We start from the raw sequence: 12,089 nt of genomic DNA, 5'->3' as shown, positions 1-12,089 counted from the left end.
GAGATTCAGATTCAACAACTTAACAAAGGCCACATGATTATTTAGATATGAGCAGGAGTTAAAATTGCATGCTTCTTATCTCATTCCATAATATAAAAAATAAAAATGTGAGGACATTTAAAATTATTAGAAAAATATAATAAGTCTTTATGAACTTGGATTAAGCAAACGTTCCTTTTCTCCTTTTCTTCTTTGAAGTACTGAGGATTGAACTTTTATGCTGAGCTACATCCCCAGCCTTATTTGTTTGTTTGTTTGTTTGTTTGTTTGTTTATGCAGTGATGGTGATTGACCAGAGGGTCTTGTGCATACTAGGCAAATGCTTTACCACTGAGCTACACTCCCAACCTGTATTTTTTTTTTTTTATTGTGAGACAGACTCTTGCTAAATTCTGAGGCTGTCCTTGAACTTGTCCTTCTGCTTCAGCCTCCCAACTTGCTGGGATATCAGGTGTGAGCCACTGTGCCCAACAGGCAGTAGTTTCTTTTACAGGACACAAAAAGCACAAGCAATAAAAGGAAAAAAAATAGATAAAGTGGATTTATCAAAATTAAAAACTTTGTGCTTCAAAGGACAATATCAAGAAAGTGAAAAGACAAACCACAGAAAATATTTGCAAATCATATATCTAATAAAAATTAGTTACCTAAAACATCTAAAGAACTCTAGCAACTGAACAATAGAAAAATGGACAAAGGATCTGATTAGGTACTTTCCATGGTCAGTAAACGCCTGAAAGATGCTCAACATCGATAATTATCATGAGGAACCTCTTCACACCCACGAAGATGGTTGTAATAAAAATAACAGGAATTGGTGAGGATGTAGAGGAATTGGAACTTTCATTTACTGTTAATTGGAATGTAAAATTGTACAGCCACTTTGGAAAATAGTTTGGTAGGTCCTCAAGAAATTAAGCATAGAGTTAAAATGAAACTCAGCAATTCTACTCCTAGATATATACTGAAGAGAATTGAAAAATGCATACTGTACATGAATATTCATAGCAGTAATATTCACAAAACTGAAAAAGTGGAAACTGTTAGGTTGGTGGTGACTTGGTGGCGACTTAGTGGCAACTTAGAACAAAGCAGCCCGTGAGGAAAAGAACATCAATCAGATGCTGGCGGAAATGCCTGTCAATCAGCCAGATCTCCTGACTAAAGCCTGTCAATCAACAAGACCCCCCTAGCCAATCCTGGAGTTCAGCCAACTCCCCTGACCAACTTCAAGGGGGCAAGGGACCCTAGAAACACCTTTTCCTGTCCCAAGCCCTTCCCTTCCTGCTGTAAGCCCCATAAAAGTCCAGTCCGGTCAAGCTTCCACGCGGTTTCTCCTCAGACCCTTCCCCTGTCCCCTCTGTGGGTCTGATCGAGTTCCGCCCAGGAGTGATATCTCAATAAAGCCTGTTCAGCGGCCCTTTTAAATCTGCCTTCTTTGGTCGCTGCCTGCCCCGCCTGATCTGACAGAAACAACCCAAACTTTCATCAATGAATGAATGGATGAACAAAATGTGGTATATCCATACAGTGAAATACTATTTAGCAATAAAAAGGAGTACTGATAGTTGATTTGTTATGGTTTGAATCTGGAATGTCCTCCAAAGGCTCATGTGTTGAAGGATTGGTCCCCAATGCAGCGATATTCACAGGTGGGGATTTGGGAAAGTGATGGAAGCCGGGCTCGGTGGTGAACACCTGTAATTGCAGTGGCTCTGGGAGGCTGAGGCAGGAGGATCATGAGTTCAAAGCCAACCTCAATAATGGGGAGGCGCTAAGCAACTCAGTGAGACCCTGTCTCTAACCCTGTCCTTCTTGAGCTGGAGATGTGGCTCAGTGGTCAAGTGCCCCTGAGTTAAAACCCCAACATATATATATATATATATATATATAAAGTGATTGGATCTTGAGGGCTCTAACTTCATCATTGGATCAATTCATTAATGTTATTTATACCTGAATGAACTATTAGGAGGTGATGGAAACTGTAGGAAGTGGAACCTAGTTAGAGGAAGTGAGTCCTTGGGAGCATTCTATAGGGGACTATATCATATCTCCAGCCAGTTAGTTGGTCTCTCTCTGCTTCCCACCTGCTTGGCAGTTTTCCTCTGCCACGGCTCCTTCCAGCCATGGTGTTCTACCTGGTCTCCGGCCCAAAGCAATGGAGCCAACCCACCATAGACTAAAACTTCTGAAACTGTGAGCCAAAATAAATATTTCCTCCTTTAAGTGGTTTTTCTCAAGTTTTCTGTCATAATGATGAAAAGCTGACCAACACATGCTTCAACATGAATAGAATCTTAAAAACATTGTCAAGTGAAATAAGTCACACAAAAGGCCACATATTGTATTTTTCCATTTATATGAACTGTCCAGAATCGGCAAATTCATGGAGACAGAAAGTAGATTAGTAGTTGCCATGGGCTAAAACAGAAGGAAATGGGAAGTGACTATTGATGGGTATTTTGAAGAGGGATAAAAACATTGTGGAATTAAGAGAACAGTGATGGTTGCATAACTTTGTGGATGTATTAGATATCACTGGATTGTACACCTTGTGGTGTGTGAGATACTGGGGATCGAATCCAAGTGTTTGCTAGGTGATCACACTTATAACTGAGATGCAGCCCCACATCCCCTTTTTTATCTTTTTTGAGACAGCAGTCTCTAAATTGTGCAGGCTGGCCTCAAATTTGTGATCCTCCTGCCTCAACCACCCAAATAGCTGGGTGGTTGAGGCAGCATCTGGATTATATATTTTAGAAGGTTTAATTTTATCATCTGTAAATTATATCCCAATTAAAAATTCTTTTAGGTTTGAAGCACTGTTCTCAGTATTTAAAAGGAATACAGATCTGTTAGCTCCTACTCCTGGGAACCATCAAACTAATGTGCCTCTGATGATCTAATGAGCTCCTATGTCTTCCTCATTCTATATTTCTTGCTCCCCAAAAGTTATTAGCAGAGCTTGGACTCTGATCCAAGTTCATAAGATTCAAAAGCTCTTATCCACCTGCCTCCCAGGCAGGAGTGGCTTCGCAGGCCACAACCCCTGCAGACACACAAGACTGCACTGAGAAGGGTCCCAGACTTAGAAGGGCTTCTGATTTTATTTGATGCTATGATGTTGCCATCTTGAAATTCTTAGTAATTTTTTAACAAGAAGTTCTGCATTTTTTTTAATATTTATTTTTTAGTTTTCGGCGGACACAACATCTTTGGTGGTATGTGGTGCTGAGGATCGAACCCGGGCCGCACGCATGCCAGGCAAGCGCGCTACCGCTTGAGCCACATCCCCAGCCCCAAGAAGTTCTGCATTTTAATCTTTCCTTGGTCCAACAGAAAAACGAAAGGATTGAAATGGTAATTTTTAAAAAAAAAAAATCTATAGTTCAAGTTTTTAAATGAGATGAATAGGTACTAGAAATAACAGAAGGAAATTATGATAAAACAGTGTATCCCCAAAATATTAAAAAGAAAGCCTACAATTTGTAATGTATTCTTACACTGAGACACCAAGATTAAATGGTTGTAAAAGGAAAAAGATAAGTATTTTGTGAAGTGTTAGTATGTGTTTCATGCTGGAAAAGAAATTCTTAAACATATTTTTGCACATTCAACTTAAAAGAGTTGTATGATTTACATTTTTATAACTTTCTTGGAATGAACAGCTAATAAGAAGCAAAGCATAGAAATTGAACCTATGTTTTTAGATGACAAAGCCCATATGATTTTTACTAATTCACATGGAAGTGATATCTATGTATTATTGAAAAAGCATGTTGGCTATTATACCAAATTGTAAAATAAATCCGTATAATACATACAGAGTAAATAATCTAAAAATTTAAAAAAAAATCTTTCCTTGGAATCTGAAATTTATGTAGTTGTTCCTGTACCCAAGAGAAAGGAAAAACAAGTGGGTATATCAGAGTACCCAAAGGGCTTACTGGCTATAACCTAGAGAAAACTTGAAATACCAATAATCACTCCTAACTTTCTGTATTACAAATCTTGATTGTCAGAAAACAGAAACCTGACTATACCAAACCAAACCAAAACATATACCTTAAAAAAAATGCAAAGGAAGAAAGAAGAATCTCCAAAACCATTCACCAATGTCACTATTCACATTTAGACATAGGAGCAAAATGCATGGCAACCCTACCCTCAGGGTGCTCAGACTAGAGACCAGACACCTCCCAGAGATGCAAAAAGTGAGGAAGCCCAAGAACCAGCTCGGGAAATTCTCACAAAGTTGTAGCAGAAGGTAAATTATGACATCATGTTATGACCTCATGTCAAAGGTCACAAGAAAGAAAAGGAGAGCATTTCAGAGTAGGGTTAATAGTTTGGTGGATGTTAAAAGTCAATTAAATATTTAGAATCTAATTTTGAATAAAGAATTGGATAAAAAGAGTCTTTTAATAAGTTTTGCCTTTAGACTCCATGAAAATAACTGACTTTAGTGACTTTGGTTTTGTGGGTGTGGTTAGTCTTTTCCAATGAGCTTTTCCCTCATGCCCAACCTGGGACTGTGTTAAACACTTTACATGCATTGTCTTATTTAAAAAATGCTTAGGACCCCCACATCTTAGGTAATTTTGTCTTCCTATTTTACAAAAGAGGAAATTGAGGCCCTAAGGATGAAGTTATTTGACCAGTGTCACAAAATGGTGGACCAGGGTTAGGACCCATGACTCATCAGTCTGACTCTCTCCAGTAGTCTATAAGACAATTAAGAAGTTACAATTTGCTATAACAAATACAGACAACACAAAATAGTTCTGGCCTAAGAGTTATAAGGGAAGGCCCTGAAGAAGTTAGTATTAGAGTTTAGGACATAATGTGAATATAGTGAGGCAGAGGAAGAGACCCAGCTCTATCTCCTGTTCCCAGATGATGGCGCCTAGGTCTAGGAGAGGGTGGAGTGTGTGACCTAGACCAGAGGTTCAGACATAGGCCATTAAGTGGACATCAGCTTTCCACCATCAGAGGTTGTGCGGGGACTTTGCTGAGCTCCTCCTACCTTCCCAGTGGGCACAGCCTCCTTTCTGAGAGCCACCATGCACAAGCACTCCTGAATCAAGCCCTTGACATATGGAGGAGCAGCAGTATGGAGAGGAAGCCCTGGCCCAGCTCCTAGGGAGGACTGGATGGTGGTGAGCCCCACCTAGTACCAAAGTGTCGCTGAATTCTTGCTGATCAACTATCATTGTTTATTTGCTCATCATTTAGATCTTAAAAGTCTACATTCATGTGGGAATCTAAAAAGTTGGTTGTTTTTAAATGGAGACTTTATCCTAAAAAAAAAAAAAAAAACAAAACTTGGGAGCTATCTATACTACAAGTGCAATTGTAAATAACAGAGTGCTACCATGCCTTACTTAGAGCTCTGCTCTAAGTGCTGTGTATTGACTAAGCTAAATCTTACAGCAACCCCATAACATAGTTACCATCATCATCGTCATCATCACTATCATCACCATCCCTAATTTAAAGCTAAGGAAAGTAATCATGGAGAAGTTAACCCATCTGCCCTTGTCACACAGATGGTCAATTACAGATCCAAGCTGTGAACCCAGGCAATTGGAGGCCTGAGCCCACATCATTAACCCCAACACTATGCTTGAACCAAGCCAATGCTTTCTCAAGGAAAGTGGTCAGTTGGGTCTGTAAGGAGAAATAGCCAAATCATTGTGTGATCAGCTTCCCTGGTCAGTGCAGCCCAAACAATAACACGGGTCATCCCAGGGTTCTATAAAGACAGACTCTTACAAAGGCTTGAGGTTGCTGACAGTAGAAGATGTCTTCTGTGCTTCTGATGCGAGGTAAAATTTGATTTACAATAATAGGCACAGAATGATCATGTTTATACTTGCAACCTGGCATTTTATTATTTCCCCTGAATAACAGTGAAAAGATTTTTGTAACCCCAAGGTAACATGGCTCTGTGAGAAGGAAAGAGAGGTGAGATTTAGCAGCAGCTGCCATCATAAATCAGTGTGTGGCTGTTTCTCTCAGAGCTCCGGGCTCAACTCTTGGCTGTCATAAACTTGTAAAGGGAAGCCCCGTGAGAATTTATGTAACGATGGGAAGACTCATTTTCCTTCCTGTAAGAGCCTTTCGGAAGCAAGAAGAGAATTAGGCTGATTAAATTCTATATGAAGAAAAGAAAACAAAACAAAAACCAGTGGTGTAGAGTAAGGGAAAATATGGGTCAACTTGAGCTACTTCTCTTGCCAACAAAACTGACCTTGTAAACAGAGAAGAACATGCTGAATTCCACCAAATAAATGAGTGACTGGATGACCGAATGATTTAATGACTGAGTGTGATCCGGGCTTCCTCCGGGTGGTTCTTTCAGTGTGAGAACAGTTCGATCCTGGAGTGACCCAGAAATGCTGAGTACATAACAAGGCCAATCAACAGAGTCAGCTTCTGAATATTCATGAACAGATGATGCACCCAGTCAATATGTTTGATTTTTTTGTGTTTACTGATACATTTTCAAATTCACTGTGTAACCCAAAATTCTGAAGGAAAAAAAAAGAGAGAAGAAAGAAAGAAAGAAAGAAAGAAAGAAAGAAAGAAAGAAAGAAAGAAAGAAATTTGTGTTAAGAGCATTGGTTATTTCTGAAAAGGGTTGTCAAATAAAAATACTTTTACCAAAAAAGTACTTGTTGTTTACCTGTAATTCAAATTTAACTAGGTGTCCTGAATATTTTTTGGCCAAATCTGTCAACTTCTATCTGGGCCAATAACTTAATTAGAAGAGAGAGCTGAGGTCAGTATCTGGGAGAAGTGCCTGCACCTGGGAGTCAAAAGAAAGGGAAACTAAAAGAGTCCAAGAAGTAGACAGAAGATTGTGCAGACATATGGAGACAGAACCAGGTAAGTGATGAGCTGTGACACAGCTGTCAGGGAGAGGTAGGGTCCAGGAGGATGCTGGGAAAGGAAGCATCCAGCTTCTTTATAGAGCTATAGAATTGGTGTATTGGTCAACTTTCTGCCACTGTAACAAAATATGTGAGAAAATCAACTTAAAGGAAGAAAGATTTGTTTTGGCTCATAGTTTCAGAGGCTTGGCTAACTCCATTGTTTCTGGGTCAATGGTGAGGCAATATATCATGGCTGCAGGGTGTGGTAGAACAAGGCTGTTCACATCACGGTGGCCAGGAAGGAGGTGGGTGGCGCCAGGGGCTCAGCACAAGTTATAGTCCTCCCAAGGACCCACCCCTTCTTACAGTGCCAATCACCTTCCATAGTGCATTCAGGTGTGAATCCATTAATGGATTAATCCACTGATGAGTTTAGAGCCCTCATGATCCAATCAGCTTCCCAAATCCCCACCTCTGAACATTGTTGCATTGGGAACCAATCCTTCAACACATGAGTACTTGGAGAACATTTCAGATCCAAACCATAGTAGTTGGCTCTAGAGTTTGGTCCTTACAAGTTTGCTGGTGCTTCTGAGAAATTCTAATCAAGGTTCTCAATGAAGCTGGAGAGGGGATAGATTGCATGTCTGAATTGCCTGGAATGTATCAGAATAAAATCTGAGGATTGGGTAAGAACTCATGTGGTCCAATTTTGGAGTCATGTTATAGTTACCAAGGCACAAAATAAGTTTGGAAGACAACACCAATCTTTTCTTGCATTCTTGAAAATCAGGAAGGAGGTCTGTAGTTTGCAACAATTCATTCTAAAGCCCTTGCCTTCTCCAGTCTACGTTCTTCCCAGCCTCTTTTGTTCTCTAGTGTAGTCCTCTTTGTAATTTCCTCAACTTTCAGCAACCTCCCTCCTCCCATCTAGCTATAATTTTATTATATAGACCAGCTAAGCGCTCTTTCCAGTAAAAAGATCTAACCAACTTCCCCAATCCTGCCCCAAATGATCTGAAAGATGAAGCATTTTAGAAGGAGGTTAAATTGTGCTGGAAATTATAGAATACTCTGGCAGATTGGGAGAGGGAGAAGTATGAATTTTCTTGTCCTATCCCTGGTATTTTGCAAATAGAGAACTGCCACTCTTAAGACATAAGCCCTTTTCTTTTCTTGAATATTTCTATTGCTTGGCTAGTTTCTCCTTGGAAAATGCATACTTCTTTCTGCACTGGACCCAGAAAGAGGTGTCATTGTATGTGAGCAAACATCTATCATCTGTCCCAACAAAATCCATAAAGTGCTGTGACGGGAGCTGGTGACCAGCTGGTGACCCAGAACATCTAGCTGAGTCCCCTGTGTCAAGATTCCTGGCCCTGCCACACAGGATGGTGCATGCCTATAATCCCAGTGGCTTAGAAGGCTGAGGCAGGAGGATCACAAGTTTGAGGCCAACCTCAGCAATTTAGTGAGACTAGGTAAAAGCACCCACGATACAGCCTTGGCAATTTATCGAGACCCTGTCTCAAAATTTTAAAAATAAAATAAAATAATAAGTGATGGAGATGTGGATGTGGCTCAGTGGTAAAGTGCCCCTGGGCTCAATCCCCAATACAAAAAAAAAAAAAAAAAAGATTCTTGACTTTAACTTCAATAAGATCTTTCTGAAAAAGCAGGCTGACTTTGGATGATACAGCCACCTACCGGACTAGAATGACCCTGAAGACAATGCTTCTTGGCTAAATCAGAGCTGCCTTGTATGGTGCAGTGGCAGCTGCTGGGCAAATTCATGAATCTGTCCAGAAGACCCGATCCCTGAGAGTGGGCAGCCAGCCCAGCTGGACCTCAGCCTTCATAGCTGGCTCGTGAGGCCCCAAAGGGCTGAGTCCCACACTACTAGTCTGACCCCTTGAGGTTGCTCAAGACTCAAGAATTTTGAAAAGATCCTGTGAACTTCACCATTCCCACTCCACCCCTCGGCCCCTCCCTGTGACCAAGGGGTCACGTGTGAGCAGCTCCAAGTTGGTGATGAGCAAGGCCTGTGGAGACCAACCTCAATTCTGCCCTCTTTTTAAAAATATTTTGGACCTAAGGGAGGCTGTCCTTAGTTGTTTCAAATCTGTTTGAGACTGCTACTCCTGCCCCTTCAAACCTCTTTTCAAAACTCATGGAAATGAACCTTTTACAGACAAACTAGTGACAACTCCATTCAGCCAGACACAAGGAGAGAAAATGACTAAACAGGACCTCAATCCCAGAGGCCTATAAAAAGTCTGATGCCTTTTTGCTAGCTGTGGAATCTTTTACAATTTTTAAAAATTTATTTATTTAGCTTTGGAATCATAGAGTTTTATATTAGCATTATATCCTTAATGTGAATAGAACAGGCACATGGCAACAGTGAAAAACCACATGCGAAATCCAAATTCAAACTTTTCTCATGACCTTTTTCTTCTCTCTCTCTCTCTCTCTCTCTCTTTCTTTCTTTCTTTCTTTTTTTTTTTTTTTTGTACCTGGGATTGAACTCAGGGTCACTCTACCATTGAGCCATACCCCCCAGCCCTTTTTGTATTTTATTTAGAGACAAGGTCTCACTGAGTTGCTTAGTGCCCAGCTCAGTTGCTGAGGCTGGCTTTGAACTCTCAATCCTCCTGCCTCAGCCTCCCAAGCTGCTGGGATTATAGGTATGTGCACCGTGCCAGGCTCTCATTACTTTTTTCTAAATTCAGTCAAGACAACACAACATGAACACACACACAAATAAATATATGTTTATAATATCATAAATATATTTACATTATATATATATATATATATATATATATATATATACAAAAAAAACATATAATAAATATATATAAAACAATGTCTTTTCAAGAATATAAATGACACAGGTAAAATCCTGAACTTCGTTCATTCCCTCTGGGGCACTGGTCCACATCAGGTTCTCCATTATGAGATACTTATGTCATCTGTGTACAGCTTCTTGCATTGTGGTCTTCTGGGCAGCACAGGACTGGTCTTGGTGGCTGTCCCCTGTCTGTGCCTCTGCGCTTTTCTCCCTGCCTTTGGCCACCAGATGGCATTCTGGAAACACTGTCACCACTGGAGTTTTCTGCATCCAAGTTCCCCTGCAGCATTCTCAGGGAGCCTCCCTCCCTCCTCGCTGCTCCCTTCCAACCCACTTTCCAAAGTGCTATAGAAGCGGCTTTCCAGAAGGCAAAACTGCATGACCCTGAACAAGTTGCCCAACCCTGTGCTCAGCCTCTTCCACCTGACGGCTTGGTTGTGAGGCTGGCATGAGAGGACATAGGTAAAGCACCCAGGACCCAGCCTGGCATATTGCTGCTGTTCTCATTATCCTGCTTTGAGCCTTCCAGCAGCTCCCCATGGCCTGTAGCACAAGTTTCAAATCTTTACCATGGGACCCTAAGTCTCCATCATCTGATGACCTGTGTCTGTATCCCCAGCTCCACCTTCTCTCCTCTCTACCACATGGACCCTACTGCGGTACACAGGAGCCAGTTGGCCCCTTGGGGCCTTTACCCATCCAGTTCCCTCTGCCTGCTCTGCCTCTCCCCTGCCCACCCACCTTTCTCTGGCCAACTCCTCCATGTCCACCAGGAGTCAGCAAGCACTCTCCATGACCACCAGGCCCCAACCCAGAGCCATTGTACCAGCCTTCTTCCATTCCCCACCACCAGCACCTTAGACCATAAGCCCCTTGGGGGTTGCTTATCTTGCTCACTGGCTGGCACACAATGGGATGAATGCAGGCCAGACAGCAAGGCCATTCAGTGGTCTCATTGTCAGTAGATGACCCACTGTGTCCCTGATCTCTGAAGGGCCACTTGACTCCCCTTTAGTGCCGGGAGCTTGCCCAGGCCAAACTGAGAGAGACTTGGGAAACAGGATTCCTGGCCAAGGAAACAAGGAAAAAAGTGAAAGGGCAAATGTAAGGCCACTTTCACTATTTGCATAGGAGGCATAAAACCTGGGAGATGACAAAAGGTAAAGTCATAGTCCACACACACTGTGTGCCAGCCCTGTGCTGAGCTCTTCATGTGTATGGTCTTCTTAATCCTTACCATCAACTCACGAGATGGGTGACAGTCACACACTCTCAGAGAAGGAGATGAACCAAGTTTTCTGAGAGGTCACCTATGCAGTGTCTCAGAGCTTACAAGGGCCTATCAGTCCATGTCATGCCATAGGAAATGACCCCATGGATTCAGGACCCCTGCAATGATGAATGAGTTTTAGTGAGATGATGGGGAAGCCTTCAGGAGTGGATACAGGATGAAAGGAAAGAAAAACCAGGGAAAGGGAGGGAGTGTAGATGGCTGTCCCTCAGCCACCCAGTTCTGATAGCCATGGGCCTCCATGCTGACAAACCAACAAGCCCTGGCTTCTATCACTGTCGAAATGGGGCATCTCTGTCTCCAAGGACTTAGTTGCAAACATCTATCTAGTGGGCACTGGCCTTAAGTCACATCACTTCAAATGGAATCAATCTTTTTTTTTTTTTGTATCCTTTTTTTTTTAATTTTTTATTGTTGGTTGTTCAAAACATTACATAGTTCTTGACATATCATATTTCACACTTTGATTCAAGTGGGTTATGAACTCCCATTTTTACCCCATATACAGATTGCAGAATCACATCAGTTACACATCCATTGATTTGCAAATTGCCATACTAGTGTCTGTTGTGTTCTGCTGCCTTTCCTATCCTCCACTATCCCCCCTCCCCTCCCCTCCCCTCCCCTCTTCTCTCTCTGCCCCCTCTACTGACATTCATTTGTCCCCCTTGTATTATTTTTCCCTTTCCCCTCACTTCCTCTTGTATGTAATTTTGTATAACTCTGAGGGTCTCCTTCCATTTCCATGCAATTTCCCTTCTCTCTCCCTTTCCCTCCCACCTCTCATCCCTGTTTAATGTTAATCTTCTTCTCATGCTCTTCGACCCTACTCTGTTCTTAGTTACTCTCCTTATATCAAAGAAGACATTTGGCATTTGTTTTTTAGGGATTGGCTAGCTTCACTTAGCATAATCTGCTCTAATGCCATCCATTTCCCTGTAAATTCTATGATTTTGTCATTTTTTAATGCAGAGTAATACTCCATTGTGTATAAATGCCACATTTTTTTTATCCATTCGTCTATTGAAGGGCATCTAGGTTGGTTCCACAGTCTTGCTATTGT

This window comes from Marmota marmota, unplaced genomic scaffold (assembly GCF_001458135.2).
Source record: "Marmota marmota marmota unplaced genomic scaffold, marMar, whole genome shotgun sequence".
Classification (NCBI taxonomy): Eukaryota; Metazoa; Chordata; class Mammalia; order Rodentia; family Sciuridae; genus Marmota; species Marmota marmota.
This window is presented reverse-complemented; position numbering follows the sequence as displayed.